An 18536-nucleotide genomic window follows, 5' to 3' on the forward strand; every position below is an offset into this window, starting at 1 on the left:
AACAGCTATATATCCGAAAATCATAAATAAATGGTTTCATGCGATGTCAATTAAATCACTTTAAATAAATGTAGACACACAGACAGAAAGACAGACCGGTAACGCGCATAAATACATCGGTTTGTTGTATTGAAATTTCAGAAAGTTATTACTGTTGATTGCTGCTTCATAATATTGTTGGTAAATCAATTTGTTTGAAGGTGTGAATAAGTTGAAAGTCCAAAAAAAGCTGAACTCACTTCATATGTAAAAAAAACATTTAATAGTTGTTCCGCTTTGCTTCGGTAATTGTATGTTTGCATCGTCTCTGCCTCTACCTCTCTTCTTCTGCACACCTCTTTGTTCTCTATAGCCGTATTATATTTAGTTTAGTTAGTTGAACAATCATGTACTTTGTAAATCAACAACAAATTATTTTGAATTATCTCATCGTTTTGATTGATGATGTGCACTGTACAAACAACCGTGGAAAGAATGATGCGGGCGTGTGTGTGTTCCATTCGTTCCGAAAAATTCATGATACTTGTATCGTTATTTAGTAAATGTTCGTTTATAGATTTCAATTTGCAATGGTTGATGATCTGTCAACATCGGGTGTATTTACACACATCATTCGACCAACATTAATTTGCCAAATTTATTCGAAGTGGCCATTGTGAGGTATTCCATCGAAAGCGAACAATTGAAACCATCGAGGTGGCATATTAAAGTAAATGTTTTTTTTTTTTCGAAAAAAAAAACTGTCGAAAGATTTGTATTGAATGCAATTGGCATTCGACCAATACCGTAATGAAATTATGGTAAGAGCAATCGCATTTTGTTGTCATATAATCAAATTCTGTTCCCGGATTTAAAGTTGAATTTTAAATAAATCAATGATGGCAGCATGTACAATGTACATGTACAAGGCAAGAGAAAGAGAGAGAGAGAGAAAAACCACAGTTTGGTTTGGTTGAAACACAGTAAGAGCAGGTACGAGATGGCGAAGACAAAATAGCAACTGTAAAACAGGCACATTGAAATGAAAAGTAGGAAGATGAGTAGAGTGAATGCTGTGTACAAGAGTGGTTCGGCCAGCATGGTAAAATGAAAGCATATTGCGACCGACCGAAAATGAAATAAAACAAAAAACACCGATGAAGAGCAGTTTTCAGTTGCAAAAGCAGAAGGAAAAGTACTTTTACATAGAAGAAATATCAATAATATTACCGCTGCTGATGATGCTGATGTTGCTGCTGTGTTGTTGCTATAATGATTGCAAAAATTCAATGAAGGAAACAAACCATCTTCATGTATATATGTATATAATATATTTAGTTGTTTGTTGTTGCTGTTCTTTACTTTCACTTCAAATTCTGTTGAATGCCACTGTTATCGTGGCCGACGTGTCTTTCTCTTACTTCGGTCACCCGCTCTCAAGTGATATTCAGGCAAATAAATGAATTTCGCTACTATTTTCAAAAACAATAATATACTGGTGTGTATGTGTTTGTGTTGGATCTTTTTCTTCTTCATCATCATCAATATAATCGTTGTCGTCTTCTTTCTTCTTAAACGACAACTAACAGAAGGCATCGAGTCAATAGCATCATCCATGGTCTTGTCATTTCATTAATATTTTTCTGCATATTATTTCGTCGAAAACAAGTGCCAATGTTCGCAAAATAAATGCGCGTACGATTGTGCTCTTCGCGAAAAGATTCATTATTTACCGTAAATTTTGTGGTATTCGATTGGTCAAAAATTGTTGCATAAAATCTTCATACTTTTTTTTCTCTTCTTTTAATGGTTTAAACGTAGTATGAAATATTTATTAATTTCCCATTTTATAAAACCGGAGAAATCGCGTTATGGTGCTTTTCATGCATCATCGTCATCTTTTTTTTCTCTCTCTCTGCTCGTCTCTCTTTTTATTTGCAAAATACCAATTACATTGACTTTAAGTCCAACAACAAACAATAAATGCATTTTCATGGTCGTTTGACTGAATGCCGATTTACTTTCGATTGTACTATGCAAGAATATAAATATGAATATAATATTATTAAATTACATGAATTCACACAACGTCTTTGCATCACCGTTACCAGTGCTGCCGGTGTAGCCGTCGTCGTTGTCATCGCTGCTGTGGCTACAGCTGTTGTTGTTGTTGGTGGTGGTGACTGGTGAGGGGGCACATATTTGAAATCATATTTTTGGTCATCGACTGCCATCAATTCTCTCTCGAGGAAATGTGAACAATTAACATTTAAAATGTATGCAATAAACGCTCATATTTATAAGATACCTTTGCAGTATCAATAACAATAATTATAATGATACAAAATACAACATTGATGGAAGTTTGCTTCATTAAAATGAAGTGACTTTTTGAGTAAAGCCAATCAAATTGAATGACATCATCGTCATCATTTTCATCACACCAGCAGATGACATAAAAATTCTTTTCACTGATAAAGCAAGTTTACTCATTTAATTCACATCACTCTTTCCCGACGGCTGTACACCTTTTTCTTTTTTTTATCCAGTATTAGAATTCCATCTCTGTCATGTAACGCACATAAAAATGGTACGTTCTTCAATCATTAATCGCTTGACGTCGTGACACATTTGCAAAAACTGCGAAATGATGCTTTTATAAGCAAAAATGCTGAATCGAATTTGATATTAAACAACCAGTTCCATCATTCTACGTAATTGAAACTATTTCCATTGGCGCAATTGATGGGAGAAAGAGAGAAGGAGAGAGAGAGAAAACTCGGTATTCTTCGAAAGTGCAAGTAACGAACTGACTTTGAATATGATACTGACGACAGATGGATAAAACACGATTACAATAAAATGTAGATCGAGAGAAAGGGAGTGAATGAGTGGTTGTTACTTTTAAACGAGGGTATGAATAAGAATCAGACGAGTTAAAAATATTTCATATGAGCCGTCTTGTCGTATAATAAGATAGACAAGAAAAACACGTAACATATCAAATCTTGTTGAAATCTGTGCAATTTCCTCGATGTATATGTGGTACATGTTTTGCTGTTATCCAAAAATGAAACAAGCTAATAAAATCTCTCTCTCTTTTCTCTCGTTTGCCAAACCAAATATGTGTGTGTGCATGTGCATGGAATATATCATATCATCACGTTAGACAATAGCTATATTTGCTGATTGTGCACACAATATACAATGCAATCGCATGCAAACATAACAATCTGTGTGTAGATTGATCGCATGTTTGGCTGTGCTTTAACATGAAAACCATTGTCAAACTCATCAAACAAGCGAAAGAGCATATACGGTGGAGATACAGCACCGACCAACAAAAAAAAACTCAACAACAGCAATACCAACAATAATAATGGTAAACGAAACAACGCAAGAAACACATCAAATGACATTACGGCAATCATATTTTGCGATTTTGGTTACTGTATCAGATGTTTCCTCTCGTCACATACCTATATAGAGTGAGACGAGCGCCACTTCACATTGTTTGTGTATGTGTGTGTGTGAGCGCGCTCGCTCTTTTCTGTGCACCATAAAGTGGTGCAGTGTGGTAATAAGTTCATTTCACGGAGAATCATATGTCGATCTGAATAAAACGAGCAATAAACAAAAATATGTACATCAAAAACTCAATTGTATGTGTTTAACGGGAATGGGATTTTTCTTTCTTCTCTTTCAAAATATATTTATACACATTTATCAATATAGATGTGAAATATGTTTTTGAGATAATATTAAACAACGAGCCATGAACAACATAAATGCCTTCGATAATGCTGTTATTATCAACAAGTAGTTGCCTTGCAGCGGTCCAGAAAAGAAAGACATTTATATTTCATCCACACGATTTACATCGCGCAATCGGTTAGAATAATAATAGCAAGTAGCTGAAAAACGATACACGTAATTCGACACATACACAAAAGCGGCAGACGTGAAAAAACTTACACATCACAACCAATGCCGGCACACACAGGCACACGCTTTTTCATCTGCCGGGAATTGTGAAGATTTTACCATTATGATTTTGGATCATTTACTTTTTTCATTCGCTCCCGCTCCGTCTCTCTCTCTCTCTCTCTCTCTCTCGTATTTTTCGGTATTTTATGTAATTCAAATAAACGCCACAACATTCGATTTGATAAATGTACGTGTATAGTGTATGCTTATGTGGCTTTTTGGCCGCAATTTGATCCAAATTCAAAGTGAACTGACTGCAATTACCGACATCAGTCGTTGTCCATTAATTTTGAAGCGCTCGCTTATTTTATGCCATAAATTGTCGAACGTCAAGTGTGCTTCGACTTTTTTACACATGTTATTTAAGCTGCTGGCTCATAAGCTAACCGAAAAACTCGTAATATCCTTTTAGCTGACAAATATTTTCAGCCAAATGGCAATATCACACACCGGAAACACACAACAGTGCACAAGTGCAAGCGGAATTTCAATAAACAACGATGTTATAGCAAGCAAAAGGTGTCACCCAACTAGGTAAACATGTACTTCGGTGAATTAGATCATGTAAATTTTTGAGATTTTTAATTTAAAAAAAATGCACTGCATTGAAAAAGATCCATCTCTATAGAGATGGAAGCGAATGTTCATATTCGTGTTCGTTAGTTTTCGTTCTCAGAACACATGAACGAATGCGTAGCAACCAAGCAATCACGAATAAATGCGAATAGGAATTTTTTTTTCTACGAACGCATTCGTTTACACCTCTACCCACTACCCTGTTATTAGTTGTATACAAAATTATTATTTCAACAAAGTCATAGCTCAAGCTATAATAGTTACTTGATTAAATGTAATTACATGGATTCAATACTCAAAGCCATATTTCAACTGAATTTTACTCGTCCTGTTTGGTCTATGACGTGAACGAAACTTGGCATAAAACTTTTCCACAAAAAAATGTAGACAATTTACATAATAATGTTCGTTAGGTATAGTGTTTTCGACATTGGCAACCATATGCACACTTTTTGAAAACATTGTTTGAAGTTAGATGAAACGCAGGTTAACAAAATAAGACACATACAAGTGGCTGCTCAACATATTGAGCACTATTAAGGTTTTACATTTTGCAAACTATATGTTTTCTGTACTGTTAAATAATATTGAATGTGAAAATAACAACTTGTGATATGCATTCAGAGAACTCGTCTAATTTTTCAAAACCGATTGATAAAATGTTTCAAAATAGTTTTCCACGTACTGTGAATGGAAGCCAACAGGTAACAATACATATAAAATCCATTGAAGGTTGGCCAAGGGTCACGTATGGATAAAAGTTCGGAACAAATACCATTTCTCCAATCAAAGCGTCATTCAATTAAATCCATTTAAAGAAGCGATGTGTTTTGCATAAATAAATGAATCATTTGGTTATTGAGGTTTTAGAATTGAGTGGTTATAAAATTAAATTTTCTCCTTTCACATCCAAATGTGTCTCATATCAGAACTAAATTGCATTGAAGAAGAAAAAAAAACAGGTGTAAATGTTTTATGCAAAGCAAATGTGAAATCGAGAGAAAAAAAATCTATTGCCAATGATGATTAGAGAGAAAGAGAGACCATTTTCAAGTATTTTATGGGTTGTAACTTGTAAGCATAGTTGAATGGTTCGTTCGCATTGTTTATTGGCTAGATTCTCATTTATTTCACAATAAAAAAAAAGAAACAGACGACTGGTTGAAACGATTTCTAAAGTAAAAGGCCACATGGAATTCCTTTGAGACTTGGGACAATACAAAGGAAAAACGTTGAATAAAATATATGCTATTTATGCGTAAGTCATTTCGATATTCATGAGGCAAAAACCATGAGCCAAAGTCAATTTTCATGTGATTTTCAAATGATACACAGACACACTCACATATGCATGTGTGTGTACACATGTCGAGCTTTATGTTTGAGTATAAAACGATGTCAAAATGAGAATGTGCTTTTGACGAAGAGACGTTACGACATTGATTACCATCCCTTAGACATACATCTTGAACTATTCTTGGTGTATGGTATGCATTGAATGTGGTTTAGTTTTTTTTTTTCATTCTTTCTTTCGTCAGAGAGGCCAACACACAAAAGAATCAAATTGTATGTTTGAAAGCTTTGCTCCGGACAATAGCAAAAAAATCTCATAAAATATTACAGAGGCAATTTCGAGTTAAACAGAAGCCCCCAACTTACAATACAAAAAAAGTGCAATTCGTTTATATAATGTGTGGTGGCGTCCAAAGTTAAAATGCTAACATCCTCTTGCTAAATTACCTCAGAAATACTTAATGAATCGTTATTTGAGCCATTTCAACGATATACGACTAATGCATTGCGTCCGAGGTTAAAGTGTCAAAGTCTGTTCACTCAACTCAATTACAAATATAAACATAAAACCTATACCATATTTTCTACTTTCATTTGCTTCGCGCTGTGTTGCAATTTCTATTACTGCACGTATTACTTCATTTGTGGAATTGCATTTGTGATAAAATGGCCTGGGTAAAAATCTAGGACGAACCTTTCAAGTGCCACATTCAATATGTTCATTCTTTTTTTCTTTTGTCTCACACGTGCTCTCTATATCGCACTCTCTCTCTCTGCGCCTCTGCCAATGTGTTTCATTGTCTGCCTTTTGTAAATTCCAAGATGAACGTTTGATTGCAGCCAGCAATAGTAACATATTAAAAGCGTTTGATGCCTAGTCGTTCGGTTTCTCCATAATGCTATATGTGTGTGGCGGGTTTTCATGATGAATTTGTAATTCATAGGAGGCAGCCATAAAAAGGGGTTGATCGACTAGTTATTACATATTAAACAGCTAACGCAACAATGTATGCGAACAAGAGTTCGAAATATTATTATTACGCTTGGTGCATAAGTTCCATTTTATAACCGACATTGCTACTATATTCTATGCCATGCTCGCATGAATATTTCTGCCGTTTAGCCTATGTATTTAAATAGAATTAACCACTCATCTAAATGAAGTGTAAACATTCAATAATATCTTGGTTGGCATCTAGTATGCGGTTTTCGATAAAAATGCAAGCCCGTCAATCAAACTATAAACTCGTCTGCAAAATTAAGAAAACGTAAACGACGACGACTACAACAACAACAATAAAAAAAGCTGTATGGTGTGTACGAGATGGGTGTGCTTGTATTGTTTGAACATATGACACCCCAACGCATCAACTTAAATAAAGAGTGACGTTTGCTCCATGCGCGCATTTCTTCCGCATATTTATAAAGTGTAATGGATACGTCATGACATCAAAATTGTTCACGAATATAAAATAAGTCCAACTGCTCTTTTTTCTAATTGAATTTGATTGATATGAAGAGCTAACGAGATGATTTAATGAAATTGTGAGTTACTGATATACATTATGATCCAACATCCAATTATATTGACTTCGTTGAAATATGATGAAAATTAAAAATGAAGAGAAAAATATAAATAAAATAAAATCAACAACCATCGACGAAATGCAAATGGGTGAAATGAACAAGACGATGAAAACATTGAACAGATTAAACTTTGTTCGTGAGAAATGTGCATGCGTTTAAAACAATTTTAGAAAACGTAAACGAATCATATACATTCAATAATGTTCAGCCAGTATGTTTCTATTGAAATCCATTGATTTTTTTTTTCTTTCGTATTGGCTGAAAGGAACACAGCTCATTGGACTATGAGAGCTCAACTTTGCTTTTGCCCGACAATATTTTATACCATACATTATACACAAAGAGTTAAAACAAGAGAAGAGCAATACCGAATGAACGCGCGCACAACATGCTTTTAAAGCCAAAATTGATGATCGAATGAAATATGCCGCAACGACACAAACACACACCAAATGAAACAAGAACAACAACATCGTCGTGGTCGTCGTCACAACAAGAAATCTCAAGTGATGCTAATAATAATGATTGTGATTGTCGAATAAAGTGAAAGTATGGTAAATGACCTTACGAACAAAACAAAAAAAAAGTGTACACTGCATACAACGATCTATACGAGCATTAAACGCGGAATAAAAGTACGACACGAAAAGAGAAAAAGACAAAAAATTACCGATCAAACACACAAAATAAAACAAAGACTGGAAAAAAGAAGCTACAAGTTGGCAAATGAAGATAAAAAAAAAAGACGGGTAATAAAGAAAATACAAAACATTTGGTCATCTTCAATTGGCTTCATCTTGCACACGAATATTTCACGCGCACATTTTGCAGCCGTTCATTCGCAAAGCATGGCCATAGCAAATGAAATGGAAAAAAAAAACAGATTTTAAACCGAAATGAAACCAGTAAGCAGATACAAAAAGTAGCCAATACAGAATTACACAGAAAATAAATGTGAAATGATGCGCAAATCTTTGCCACTCTCATACATGAATACACGTATAAGAAAATGGGCATATATACGTGCTCATCGCGACGTAATTTCGGTTGGTCTTTTGCTTTGAACGTTATTTTATATATGGATGATTTGGTACTATAACTGATTGTCACCAACAACCATCTACTAAAGCCTATAATCATTATATTACTATTTATTAATATAAATATTTTTGTGAATTTTATTTCCTAGCTCAACCCGTTGCGAAAAAGAGAGGAAGAGCAAAATGAAAAGGGAAAGAATCAGATGACGCATCACATAAACAACCGAAATGAAAATGACAATGAAAATGTCATAATGCGACTTCAATTAAACCAAATGCGGGAAAGATTCATACAATTTTGGATTTTTACTCGTCTGTTTTTTTCCAGATAATAAAAATATTATGATATATTTGGATGAGACTGAGTCACAAAAAAAAATTTCCGCACAATTTTTATTTGTCGCTTATTTTGATGAATAATGTTATTTAGTTCCGTGTGAAGAAATAAGGAAAAAGGAATTCATTCAGTTTGCTTGATGAATAAACTATAGATTTTAAATCGTTTTTTTTTTCTCAGTGAAGCGACTTTTTCTAAATTGGTTCATCCTACTGTATCACAATATTCACAATTACAATCAATTAAGACATCGGAATTCTATCTAAATATAAAATTAATCCATTGATTGATCAAATTATAGTTTTTGAAATGATTTTTAATCATTGTCCGGTTGAAGAATGGCGCTTGTACAGCAAACAACCAAATTTCTTTGCATTTTCATGGATTTTTGTGGAAATATAAGTATTTAAATTATAACTTGAGATCAAATCCCACGATTTTCATGCAAGTTATTCATTAAATAATTCATCCATACAACTCCTTCTTATATACATCAAGCACTACTGCCGAGTAACTAGGCAGTGTATTTTTTTTATCTTTTTTTTCTTATTCAATTCATTTGGTTGATGTGATGATTATATTATTGCGGATGTAATAAAGACAAGATTGTACGGTTACAACTGTTCCTACAGTTTGCTCGTGCTGATGATGCTCTTTTAACTGTTGCATGCGCTGAATTTCGTGTGCCAAATAATACAAGCACCGATACAAACTTCACAATTCAACATCATTTCCATATTTGGAATGTTTAAACAAAAAATAAAATTATTATATTGGTCATTACATAAAAATCAACTTCAAGTATTTTGATAATTATGTTCAGTGCATGATGGTCACTCATATCGAATGATCGGCTTTTGTAACAGCAAAAGAAACAAGAAATCAAACCATATTCGAACCGATTCTGATAATTGATTGGGAAGAGCATTTCAGAATGTCAAACCAAAATGTTGAGGCATTTCGAAGTGTTTCAAGGTGTGTCGCACTCCGAATATGTATATGGTCAATGACAACCATTTCTAATTAACTACCAATAATATTGGGATATATACATCACAAAGGTCAACATTTTCCCTTAACACACGTACCGTTGTCCAGAAGCCAGTAAACAATACGTACACGTGCTGGATGTACATTTTAAATGGAATTTTTTTTCTCACTTGTATCTCATAAGCAGTTGTTTTTTTTATGCAAGCTAACTCAAAATGTTATGAGCGCATTGTAATGGAAAAAAAATTACCCCCTCTTCCAACGATATGCTCTTTATGTCATATGAGAGCAAAAATAAAGTGTAATTGTAATGAATGTGTGTCTCTTTTTCTGCTGTCTTTCTTGATTTTAGTTTTTTTGATGACCACGGACATGATTGCTCTTGCTTATTGCCTCACACAAAACGGTGGTATAATCCAATCATACGGAGCACACAGTGCAATTCAGCATTCAGTCAAAATATATTCACAATGGTCCGTCACATATACATCTGATCTGATTTTTGTTGTTGTTTTTTTTTTGCTTTGCAGCACGTTGACTTTTTTTGCAGTTCATTTGGCTTTGGCACTTGATCAAACCTTTTACCATGTTCGAATATAAAAAAATCGATTTGTTCGCATTTCAACCATCACCACAGGACTCATTTTAGTTTGCGTTCATTTTCACGTGCAGACAGCTTCAATGAAATTTTCTTTTATTTAGATGACCGAGCAAACGGGCTATTTAGTGATAATTTGAGCTGGCAGTGCCTGTCGATTTTTTTTCTCGCACCAGTTAAAATTCAAGGTGAACGAATTGGAATACATTTGAGCATAAAATTGAATTAAGTAATTTAGTTCACCAACGAAAAATCATGTTTCATCCATGGATCGAAGATGAAGCAGACAATAATGAAAGATGAACATTTGTTGATATTCAATTCGTGCCATATTTTATAAGCGCTTGTCTCTTGTCGATTTGTTAAATTTTCACTTAAAGAGGCTCTTTCAAAGGACATAAATGTTACTAAGCTTTGGCATCATCAATACTGTTGTCGTTCAGATATCCGATACAAAATATGGCGAGCAGCAAAAAAAACACAAAATGGTTCGTGTCTTTTTTTTTTCTTCGGCCAAGGAAAAAAGTGCTTAGTCTTTCTGCTCTTGGCTTGGCAGCTATACTTATCAAGTCACGAAACGTAACAATCCTTATTTATACATATTTATTTACGGAAATTCTAGCGTGACTGATGAAGTTTTCATTGTGCGGAAATGATAAGGAATAAAACTTTGTGCTATTAAAAGATTGTGTGTTCATTGTCAGATGATGAATGCGAACGAGAAAAATGATACATCCCATCTGCTCGAATTAACCCACACATTCTCTATACAAATAGTTTATTTTATCACCATTCCAAATGACATTGAAATTTAAATTCGCGCAAACGATTTATGATGCTCTTGACGTTTTTGTGAATTATATACTTCGACTTACATAGATAGACTTCCCGGCCGAAAAGAAGTTCGGAAATGAAACTTTCGATGTTGTAATGTTGGAATTGGTCATGAAATGAAACTATTTAATATTAACTATGAATACGGAAAAATGAGAGTATCATGTTTGCAAATAATACACAAACGGAAACCGGATGACATAACAAGAATAACATAACAATGTTTGTTTCGTCAAAAGTGGTTCGTTTTTTATTTTTTTCAATTGATTCGAATTTCAATTTCAGTAATTTCAGGCCTCTTGAAAATAGAATGTAGTCGCCTCTTATGGGGTCTCTCATGGGTAGAACTAAAATCAATCCAATTCCAACGAAAAAGAAACAACGGGGAATTTGATTTTGGTGTTGAAGTTTTGTTGTCATTTAAATCATTCACTTTTTTTTCGATTTATTTCATGGAAATTCTTCGCCAGGATTTTGTCGATCTTCTCTTTAAGTATACATATAATAATCACACAGCTTCTGGTTCATCTCGTTTCGCACTGTTTTCTCTCTTCGTCTTATTACATTTTATCGCAATGTTATGCCGTTGACACGGTGATGCTTCTTTTCGCCTGTTAGTGAAGCTTCACGTAGCCGCCTACTACCTCTCTCTGCTTTTCACTCTTCGATTATTTATTTTTTCATTGTTAAATTCGCTGAATACGGATTCTAAAAATGCTTGCATTCATGATAAAATTGACATCTCCTTCCTTAAGATAGTTTTCATTTTCTATGGCATATTTTTCGTTGCCATTTATCTCACTTGCTATCGAAAAGGACACGATTGAATGTCGTTTTTAGTAAATAGTTCGAAATGATTGTATTGAATGTTGGTGCGACACATTTGTATGACGCGCAAACAAAATGTGTATTGTGTCTAGTGTATGAGTGTGTGACGGCGCGCGTTCGTATGTGCTTGTATGCCAATGTCGTGTTTGTGAATATGATGTGCGGAAATGATTTGCTTGTAAAATGTCTGTGATGGCTGTTCTACTTTTTATGGAAAATCTCGGTAGCAGATAAAAAAGATGAGCTCAACTGATGGAAATCTAAATAAGAATGAGAAGTTTTAAGCACTGTAAAGTGTTCGGCATTTGGAAGTATATGCCAATTTGATTTGCATAGATTTTCTTTGTGGGGCCCATGCATGCACAAATAAAAGAAGCATTACCATAATTGGTTTTTATTTGCCATTATTATTATTATTATGGTTGTTTTTTCGGCTCTATATTCTGTCGAGTGAGAATACTGGTTTTGTTTATTATGTAAGTGTATAGAGTACACTGTCGGATTTTTTTTTATTTACATTATTGTCGCGAAAACCATTCACTTTTACCAGAAAATTCTGGTGAATCGATGCGTTCGGTTGAGGTGTCACACACTTTGACCATGTATTGAGCTGACTGATCCAGTTGACGTGAAGTAGCCTTTGTTAGACTTCAATTTAGTGACACTGAGTCAAGATCGATTAAGGCTATGATTGAGATCTTCATTTTAACATTTCAGATGTTCAATTTCAAAGATTGAAATGGATCTGAATGTGACATAATATCAAAATAACATCTGGCTATTTTGCATCTGTTGGGCTTATCTGACTGGTAATAAAATGTGTTTTTTGACATTTCACACAAACGCATCGATTTATCCGAGTAAAAGTGAATGGTTTTCGTAACAATCCTCGATTGCAATCACCAACAACAATGTAAAAAATGCAAATATTTTCAACAGTGTATGCTGTGATTACATGTTACAACCGTCCTTAACAAGCCCAAAGTAATATGTATTAAATTAGGAGAATTGTGAATGAATTCCGGCACACGACATATATATACAGTAAGAGATCTCCGATATCCAGGCTAAATATTCGTTGAATAAGCAAATATTCAGCCAATATGATAATATTGCAAAAATTAAATCCATCGACATTTGAAACGGATCTAAAAACATTTGCATTTGAATGAACGCAACATATATCGTATATATGGATTGTGTTCGAGACAACATTTCACGTGAAAAATTGTTTTTCTTTTGAAATGTTTGCATTACAAATCAGATCGACGACAAAATATGCATAAAATGCGCACAGTTATTTAATAAAATGACAACAAACACCGAGCATATATGATAATAATAATGGAAGACGAGAGAATAAAAAACTAAGAGCTTTGCTGTATGCATAAAAGTTTACTTGATCTTGTTGTTTCAATGATTTGTTTTTTTTTCTTCTCTTTCCTTCTGTTCCATTTGGTGTAATATCATATTCTAGTTCACTTATATTCTCATATTCATATTGAGTCGCTTTGTACAATTACCACGAACTCTTTATCTGCATAATGATGATTATATTTGACTTGGTTCATTCTTTGCAGATGGCTTTTGTTCCGTGTGTTTATTTGCGTATTTTTCAATTGGAAAATGTTGCATGAAAAATCATTGAAATTGAATAGAGCAAGTGAACGAGCGTGAGCGAGGAAGCAAAATAGAGAAAAATAAAGAGAAAAGTGAACTGTTGTAAACATTGTATAAAACACAAAATGCTCACACATTGCACAAACGATAGCGCAAAGAAAGTACGGTTTTAAATGTGGAAGAAGAAAAAATCGAATCTTTTCCTCTTTTTTTTAAATAGACACACAGAAAGAAAGAGAAAGATAGACAGAGGAATAAATGAAAAGAAAGATATAGAGATGGAAAGAGATCTAGTATGCATGAAGTAATAATAATCACGGTTTAAGTATTTTAATTCTACGTCCCGTATTTATGTCGTTCACCATTTTTCTTGGTGTTTTTGTGTTGGTTTCCATGCTTATATTATAATATTTTTCTTCGCCGCACTTTTTCTTTCTTTCCATCGTGTGCTTGTTTGTTTGTTTGGTTTTTTTTTTCTTCTTCTTATCTATGTGATGCGATCAATTCGTGCACCTCATGACGAGTTCATTTTGTATTTGTGCGCGCAATGTCTTTTATCATTAAACTGACACCAATTTCTTTCTGTGCGATGCTCTTTCTGTGGTGTGATTTAGTAATAATAATAATAATATGAGAATCTTTTCGCGCTGCCATGCTGTGTGTGTATTGTATGCTTGAGCAGTTGTATGTGTTTATGGGCACCAATCTTATCGCATTCCGTCGTTTCTACTTGATTTTTTTCTTTCTCTCTCTCTCTCTTCTTTTTTTTTCGAACGTTTATCGGTGTCTGTGGCGAATGCTATTTTCCAAGTTGGAGTGCTTAAAAGTTAATGTCATGGTTTTATTTTATCAGTAATTGTAGCGAATGTGGCAATGGGACGACAAAGGCAAACGAAGCCATGCCGCAGCTATTTTAAGGAAGATTGAATGAATGCTATAAGTGAAAGAGAGAAATGAGCGTTCAAAAGGTAGACAATTTTCGGTGCAAATTGAACGTGCCAAAGTGGTTTGCCTTTATAAATCGGAGGAGGGAACAAAAATTCTCACAGCCAAACAAATTTACTCGAATTAATAATTTTTGGCAGGCCATCATTAAGTGTGTCAGCAGAAATTTAAGCTTAATTTGAATCAGTTTTTCAGTTGTTTTACACGATTGTATGCCATTCAAATGCATGCACTTTTCACTGCCGGTAACACATAGTGTTGGTGCCAGATAAAATGTCGTTGAATTAAAATGTGCTTGAAAGCTACGCAATTTATTTATTTGACTTTTCTGTTAAAATGGTGCATTTGCCTTGTACTATACTGTCGTTTCCTAATTGATAAATGCAAAAGGCCGACATGCAGCTACACCAAATTCGAAATGGTCAAGTAAAAAGAAATAAAATTGTAGGTGCGCACTTCGAAGTTATCGTTTTACGATTTTGAGTCCATTTCAAAACAACACAAACACGCTCTTTTCTTCTTCTTCTTCATTCCATACATTCGATGTGAATTTGAGTTTTGTTTGGCACATCCAAATTACTGTAGGGCATTTTCGTGTATTATTGAGCAAATCAAAAGAAATAATTATAGTGGAGTGTGGTAGAAAATGTTCAAATCCAAATACGTATTTCTCAATCCCGTAAATTAGTTTCCCATTCACTTTTGATTGTTTTCAATCATCGACAAGACGAAATATGCACAAATACATAAACATATATGCTTAAATTGGACGCCAAAGTGAACATTGTACAATGGCTTTAATCCAGTGATGATGTTACAAGTACATCCATCGATGAGCTGTAATGGCCAGTTAATTTAAATGATTTTACCGCTGCGATATTTAAATACAATCGTTTTCTTATCGAATTAAAATGAGATGATCTTCACGAAAGAAACTCAAGGCAGAGTGAAGAAAAAAAAAATTATGGTAAAACATTTTAAATTATTTAATTACGTTGAAAAAAAAATAATAATAATACGTTTTTTTTCGTCTTCTCATTTGTTTAATGTGGTTATCAAATTAAGATCGGTATAAAATACAATGCATATTACATACACTATCTCTTTGACATCTCAGCGAACAGATGAAACTGGACTCGAAATTGTATTCGCTTACGAATATACCAGGAAAAAGTATGCTGAAGAAATATTCAAATGGTCAATTGGTAGCCGCAACAGCAAGTACACATAACATAAATACACAGCCGCAAACAATCAAACAATAAACGGTTTCGCCGAAATGAAAGATTCAAATTATTCCTTTTGATGACAATGCTGTAAGAAGAAAATTCAACACAAAAATCGCTTATCTCCGTGTATGGTGTTTGTGTGTGTGTGCGTGTGGCGTGGTGTGGCATTGTGTGACGCATTCCATCCATCGTTTTTATATCGTTGATGCCGCCGTGCACGGTATAATACAGCAATCTTTGAAAATTGTTGAATGGTCCGAACAGTAGAAAACAGTAAAATAATTGCCGCTTTATGTGCGTTATGTAAAGTACCCGTGTGACTCACTCGCATACTATATTTATGACTTAAATACATTTTAAAGGAAATGCAATGAAACATGAGTTTAGTGTCGCGCCCGAACACCAACAGATATCTCATGAATAGCACACTATTTGCAGCAGATGTTATGAATTACGGCGAATTATATCATTACAACTTTTATTATGCAATATTCGTTCAATTCTCTTTTTGTTGTTGTTGATGCTTGTTTCTCTCTTTTTTTTTTGCTATCCGCACACTAAATCTGTGTCCGAGGTACAGTTGTTTTTCGAAAACGTGAAATCTCATGTTGAGCTTATGTTTGTAATTTTGATGAGAAGCTGTGCGCGCGTCTCTTTTTTTTATTTTATCGCTTTTCAAATGCAGACAGCTAAGCGCCCGTCAAATTTCCTCATGTTGAAAATAGGAGCCATTTAAATATGGCCTTTATGAGTTATAAATGAAAAAAATTCTTCACACAAGAAATGAATGTGAAATATTAACAAAAACAAATAACAAACAAACGGACAAAATGAGCATTTAGTGAGCTGTCAAAGCTTCAAGCGATACAGAATAACATCTAAAATTGAATGTCACGTTTTTGGTATCCGACTATTTGTTCAATTGAAAGATCTTTGTCTTACTGCCAAATGAGAGAGTTATACGATAAATCAACAAATCATTTATCAATTTCACTAAAACAATCAAAATAACAATTTAGCGAATGGATTATTGTGGTTATTTTCACAGGTGTCGACGCTGTCATTGTGCAAAAATTCAATGAGAAACTAAAATGTAATTGGTTAACCATATGGTCTTTGTTTCTTTCTTTTGTTTTCATGTGCGTAACAATTTCAAATCTCATTTCGAGATGGAAAAATTGCAAATAATCCGAATTTATTCAAAAGTATATATTTTTTTCTACAGTGATCACCACAGTTGCTGCTTTTTTACGTCATGGGCCTCGGAAAATACACTAAATTTTCAGTTCCATGATGTAATTTTTTTTAACTGAGACATAATCCCTCAGTAGATTTTTACCACACACCAGAGCACAAAGAGGAGAGTGGATGAGAAAGGAAACCCGAGATGAATTTCGCCTTGAGATCAAACAAATGGAAACTTCAATCGAATCGGTTTTTACTCCAATCAAGGAGTATGAAAAAAAGGTTTAGCTAATCAAACGAATAACCAAAATCTTTTTATTTTTTCTTTCCCCCATTCATTTTCCTCCCCCTCTATATCTCTCTCTTTTACACACACACACACATTTTCTCTCACTCTCACGCTCTTTTTTTAACCGAAAAAAGGCGAATTCGTGACAAAAACTCATTTGGCACTCTGTTTCATTTTGATTTTTTGCCTAACGCCTTTAATAAGTATCATATGAACAAGACGATAAGTGGATGTTAACGAGAGGGAAAATAGACATTTTCGTGAACTAATTTAACAACAGTTTAATGCGAATCAATCCATTGCTTTACAATAATCCATTAAACATGTTTTTGTCTAGCACCTCGTAAAAACAATTAATGAGAGCACATTGATTGAAAATATATCGATTGTAAAGTCGGTGTTTTAATGCAGATCGATCAGTCGTCAACAAAACGATAACAATTGAATTTTACGACATTGACATGGCAACCAGTGTACATTGATTTGGCAATTGCTTTAAGAGATGTGCTGAATACCAAATATAAGCGAGTAAATAATATCTCAAGATGCCTCTCTACAAGTAATAAAATTAAAATTGAGAAAGAGCAATTAATGCTCATTCAAGTGTGTAACACACTATAATCCTGATTGAATTAAATGATTTTTTAAGCTAAATTTTTTCGATCGTTCAATCGATTTCCTCATGATTTACGATTTTGAAGAGTAATCTACTGAGTGTAAGAAAAGAGATAGAAAAAAAACAGTAAGCATTCATTGAAGCATTAAAAAAAATCCGGTTAACACCAATTCTGTACGGTAGCACATTTTTATAGATTAGTCATTATTCGCACTTAGCTACGATTTAGTTATGGATAATGGCTTCTCTAATGAAATTATCATCTGCATATAATTCGCAATTCAAAGTGGCGCTGAATTTATGTCAGTAGGACAGCGGCACACAATGAATTGAGAAATTGAATAAAATTCATACCGACTCGATTCGCATTAAATCAACCAACTATACTGGCGTCATCAGCAGTGAAACGATTGTTCATCTGTTTAAACATTAAAAACACAATCGTTAATTACACTTACTACGAATTCATGAAGATTTCGATTGCCTTTTTATTTCACTTGAAGTAATGATCGAATCGAAAATAGTTCTACGCACACCGAATTATTCAACATTTCGGCGATTCGTTGGTAATCGTGCCATTTACAGAAATTTGTTTAATCATCG

The 18536-nt window shown here is 33.9% G+C and overlaps 1 protein-coding gene across 3 annotated transcripts in view; it reads right to left on the bottom strand.

Moving 5' to 3' along the window:
* LOC116346914 (RYamide receptor-like) overlaps window positions 1-18536 on the bottom strand; it is a 59089-nt gene that overhangs the window by 12998 nt on the left and 27555 nt on the right. The gene's annotated exons all lie outside the window — the stretch shown is intronic.

This window comes from Contarinia nasturtii, unplaced genomic scaffold (assembly GCF_009176525.2).
Source record: "Contarinia nasturtii isolate CC-2019 unplaced genomic scaffold, AAFC_CNas_1.1 Cnas_scaffold_1699, whole genome shotgun sequence".
Lineage (NCBI taxonomy): Eukaryota > Metazoa > Arthropoda > Insecta > Diptera > Cecidomyiidae > Contarinia > Contarinia nasturtii.